The sequence below is a fragment of the Phoca vitulina genome, unplaced genomic scaffold (assembly GCF_004348235.1).
Source record: "Phoca vitulina isolate PV1807 unplaced genomic scaffold, GSC_HSeal_1.0 scaffold31, whole genome shotgun sequence".
NCBI classification, from domain to species: Eukaryota; Metazoa; Chordata; class Mammalia; order Carnivora; family Phocidae; genus Phoca; species Phoca vitulina.
Window position 1 is genome coordinate 1,720,698 of NW_022589734.1, and position 5,270 is coordinate 1,725,967.

General features: G+C 36.5%; 1 pseudogene; it reads right to left on the bottom strand.

Annotated features, from left to right (window-relative positions):
• Positions 1 to 3,446: 3,446 nt before the first annotated feature.
• Positions 3,447 to 4,832, bottom strand: LOC116645013 (annotated as a pseudogene).
• Positions 4,833 to 5,270: the final 438 nt, after the last annotated feature.

Here is a 5,270-nt window from a genome sequence, read left to right on the forward strand (position 1 = left end):
AGCACAACAGCCCCTGGAAGTCACTGAGGGTGATATTAAGTGGGAGCATGCTTAATTCCACCTCTTGATTTCCAGACCCAAGTATCCTTCCTACAGGGGATACAACACCCCTGAGGGTGACTGATTTAATAAATATTCTGTATCCTGAAGGATAGAAGCCCATCCTTTCTGAGAGTTTGCTCTCATCTAGTGCCTCAGTTCAGCCTTCAGAAGGCTATGCCAGTATTCTACAAGACCAACTTACATCCAGTGTATCATGTATCTCCTTAATCCCCATCACCTATTTAACTCATCCTCTCACACTCCTCCCCTCTGATAACCATCAGTTTGTTCTCTATAGTTAAAAGTCTGTTTCTTGATTTATCTCTCTCTCTTTTTTTCCCTTTTGCTCATTTGTTTTGTTTCTTAAATTCCACACAGGAATGAAATCCTATGGTATTGGTCTTTCTCTGAATGGCTTATTTCACTTAGCCTTATACTTTCTAGCTCCATCCATGTCATTGTAAATGGCAAGATTTCATTCTTTTTTATAGCTGAATACTATTCCTGCTTGTGTGTGTGTGTGTGTAGATCACTTCTTTTTTATCCATTCATCAATTGATGGACACTTGGGCTACTTCCAAATCTTGGTGATTCTAAATAAAGCTATTATAAACAAACATCAGGTACATTATCCCTTTGAATTAGTGTTTTTATATTCTCTGACTAAATACCTAGTAGTGCAATTGCTGAATCATAGTGTAGTTCTATTTTTAACTTTTTGAGGAACCTCTATACTGTTTTCCAGAGTGGCTGCACTAGTATGCATTCCCACTAACAGTACAAGAGGATTTCTTTTTCTCCACATCCTTGCCAACACCGATTGTTTCTTGTGTTTTTGATTTTAGCCATTCTGACAGGTATGGGGTGATATCTCATTGTAGTTTTGATTTGCATTTCCATGATGGTTGCATTTGTGTTTGCATTTTGACTTGCATTTCCCTGCATTTCCCTGATGAGAAGATGATCAACATCTTCTCATACATCTGTTGGCCATCTGTATGTCTTCTTTGGAGAAATGTCTGTTCATATCTTCTGACCATTTTTAAATTGGATGATTTGTTTTTTTTTGGATACTGAGTTTTATAAGTTCTTTATATATTTTGGCTACTAACCCTTTATTGGGTATGTCATTTGCAAATATGTTCTCCCATTCCATAGGTTGCCTTTTAGTTTTGTTGATTATTTCCTCTGCTGTGCAGAAGCTTTTTATTTTAGTGAAGTCTTAATAGTTTATTTTTGCTTTTATTTCCCTTCCTCAGGAGAAATATCCAGAAAGAAGTTGCTATGGCTGATGTCAAAGAACTTACTGCCTGTGTTCTCCTGTATCATGTTTATGGTTTCAGGTTTCACATGTAGGTCTTTAATCCATTTTGAATTTATTTTCATGTCTGGTGTAAGAAAGTGGTCCATTTTCATTCTTTTGCATGTTGCTGTCCAGTTTTCCTAATACCATTTGTTGAAGAGACAATTTTTCCCATTACGTATTCTTTCCTGCTTTGTTGAAGATTAATTGACCATGTAGTTGTGGGTTTATTTCTGGGTTTTATATTCGGTCCTATTGATCTGTGTTTATTTTTGTACTAGTACCATACTGTTTTGATCACTACAGCTTTGTAATATAACTTGAAGTCTAGAATTGTGATGCCTCCAGCTTTGCTTTTCTTTTTCAAGATTGGTTTGGCTATTCAGGGTCTTTGTGGTTCCATACAATTTTAGGATTGTTTGTTTTAGCTCTCTGAAAAATGCTGGTGATATTTTGATAGAGATTGTACTGAATGTGTAGATTGCTTTGGGCAGTATAGACATTTTAACAATATTTGTTCTTTCCATCCATGAGCATGAAATGTCTTTCCATTTCTCTGTGTCATCTTCAACTTCTTTCATCAGTGTTTTATAGATTTTGGAGTAAAGGTCCTTCACCTCTTTGGTTAGGTTCATTCTTAGGTATCTTATTATTTTGGGTGTAATTATAAATGGGATTGATTCTTTAATTTCTCTTTCTGCATTATTGCTGTAGAGAAATGCAACAGATTTCTGTACATTGATTTTGTATCCTGTGACTTTCCTGAATTTGTTTATCAGTTCTAGAAGTTTTTTGGTGGAGTCTTTATGACTTTCTATATATAATATCATGTCATCTGCAAATAGTGAAAATTTTATTTCTTCCTTAAAACTTGGATGCCTTTTATTTCTTTTTATTGTCTGACTGCTATAGCTAGGACTTCCAGACTATTTTGAATAAAAGTGGTGAGAATGAATATACCTGTCTTGTTCATGACTGTAGAGGGAAAGCCCTCTCCCCACCCCACATTGAGGATATTAGCTGTGGATTTTTCACAAATGGCCATTATTATGTTGCAGTGTATTCCCTCTAAACTTATTTTGTTGAAGGTTTTTTTATCATGAATGAATGTTGTACTTTGTCAAATGCTTTTTCTGCATCTATTGAAAAAATCATATCGTTCTTATCCTTTCTTTTATTAATGTGGTGTATCATGTTGATTGATTTTTGAATGTTGAACCACTTTTGCAACCCAGGAATGAATCCCATTTGATTGTGGTGAATGATTTCTTTAATGTATGGTTGGATTTGTTTTGCTAGTATTTTGTTGAGAATTTTTGCTTCCAAGTTCATTAAAGACATTGGTCTGTAGTTCTCTTTTTTAGTGGAGTCTGGTTTTGGTATCAGGGTAATGATGGCCTCATAGAATGAATTTGGAAGTTTTCCTTCCTTTTCTATTTTTTGGAATAGTTTGAGAAGAATAGGTATTAACTCTTTTTTAAATGTTTGGTAGAATCTCCTGTGAAGTTATCTGGCCCTGGACTTCTGTTTTTTGGGGAATTTTTTGATTGCTGATTCTATTTCTTTATTGGTTATTGGTCTGTTCAAGTTTTCTATTTCTCTCGGTTTTCATTTTGGTAGTTTATATGTTTCTAGGCATTTATCTATTTCTTCCAGGTTCTCCAATTTGTTGGCATATAGTTTTGCATTATATTCTCTTGTAATTGTATTTCTGTGGTGTTGGTTGTTATTTTTCCTCTATCATTTGTGATTTTATTTTTTGAGTCCTTTCTCTTTTCTTCTTGATAAGTCTGGTTAGAAATTTATCAATTTTTTCTCACTAAGCTTTGGTTTTAATGGGTCTCAAAATTCTGTGTCAGATTTTTGGTCAAGTTGTTTCCATTAAAAAGTACTGATTTTAAAAATTAATAACTTAAACTGTCACACATACAAGAAAAATTGTTCACAAAACATTCTCCTTTCCTTTTGAATGTTTTACAATGCATTTTATCATTAGCCAGTCTTTTATTATTAAACTGAAATGGCCAATTGAGACAAAGAGTTCTGACAGTGTTCTTCCACTGCTGATTAAGACTGAGGTGGCAGGTGTTGGGGGTAATATTCATTTAGCCTTCTCACCTTTTTGGGCAGACTTAGAGACCTTGCCAGCTCCAACTGCCTTCTTGTCCATGGCTCTGATGACACGCACACAAATTGTCTCTCATGTCATGAACAGCAAAAATGGCTTAGAGGAGGTTAGTCAAAGAAGCTCTCAACACACATAGGTTTGCCAGGAACCATATCAGCAATGGCAGCATCACCAGATTTCAATAACTTGGGGCCATCTTCCAGCTTTTTTCCATAATGATGATCAATCTTCTCCTTCAGCTCAGCAAACTTGCAAGCAATATGAGCTGTGTGACAAGCCAGGACAGGTGCATATCCAGCACTGATTTGGCCTGGATGGTTCAGGATAATCACCTGAGCCATGAATCCAGCTGCTTCAGTTGGTGGGTTACTTTTGCTATCACCAGCCACATTGCTATAATGAACATCTTTGACAGATATGTTATTGACATCAAAGCCCACATTGTCCCCAGGAAAAGCCTCACTCAATGCCTCCTGGTGCATTTGAACAGACTTTGCTTCAGGTGTTAACATTGGAGCAAAGGTAACCACCATGCTGGGTTTAAGAACACGAGTCTCCACTTGGCCCAGAGGGACAGTACCAGTACCACTACTTTTGTAGATGTCCTGGAGGAGCACACACAAAGGTTTATCAGTTAGATGAGCTGGTGGCAGAATGCATTCCAGAGCTTCAAGCAGTGTGGTTCCACTGGCATTGCCATCTTTATAGGTGACTTTCCATCCCTTGAACCAAGGCATATTTGCACTTGACTTCAGCATGTTGTTACCATTCCAACCAGAAATTGGCACAAATGCTACTGTGTCAGGGTTGTAGCCAATTTTCTTAATGTAGGTGCTGATTTCCTTAACGGTTTCTTATATCTCTTCAGGCTGTAGGGTGGCTCAGAGGAATCCATTTGTTAACACCGACAATTAGTTTTTTCACACCCAGTGTGTAAGCCAGAAAGGTATGCTCAAGGCTGCCCATTCTTGGAGATACCTGCTTCAAATTTACCAACACCAGCAGCAACAATCAGCACATAACAGTCAGCCTGAGATGTGCCTGTAATCATGTTTTTGATGAAGTCTCTGTGTCCTGGGGCATCAGTAATGGTCACATACTTGCTAGTCTCAAATTTCCACAGGGAGATATCAATGTTGATTCCATGTTCATGTTCAGCTTTCAGTTTATCCAAGACTCAGGCATACTTGAAGGAGCTTTTTCCCATATCAGCAAATTTTTCAATAGTTTTTAAAATTTTTCAATAGTTCTTTTGTTGATCCTACTACATTTGTAGATCAGATGACCAGTAGTGATAGATTTTCCTGAATCTATGTGTCCAATGATGACGACGTTAAAATGAGTCTTTACCTTTCCCATTTTGGTTTAGGTTTAGCAATGGATTTCAAGACACCTGTGTTCTGGTAGCAAACCTATTGCAAAAAAGAGAGTTTTACCAATTATATTATTTTTTTCAAAGAACTAGCTCCTGGTTTTATTGACATGTTCTGTTTTTTTATTTTCTGTATCATTCATTTCTGCTCTAATCTTTATTATTTCCTTCCTTCTGCTGGCTTTAGGCTTTGTTTGTTGTTCTTTTTCTAGCTTCTTTAGGTATAAAGTTAGGTTGTTTATTTGAGGTTTCTTTTGCTTCTTGAGGTAGGCCTGTATTGCTATATACTTCCCTCTTAGGACTGCTTTTGCTATATCCCAAAGGTTTTGGACTGTTGTGTTTTCATTTTAATTTGTTTCCATGTAGTCTTAAAATTTTCTTCTTTGATTTCCTGGTTGACCCAATCATTGTTTAGTAGCATGTTG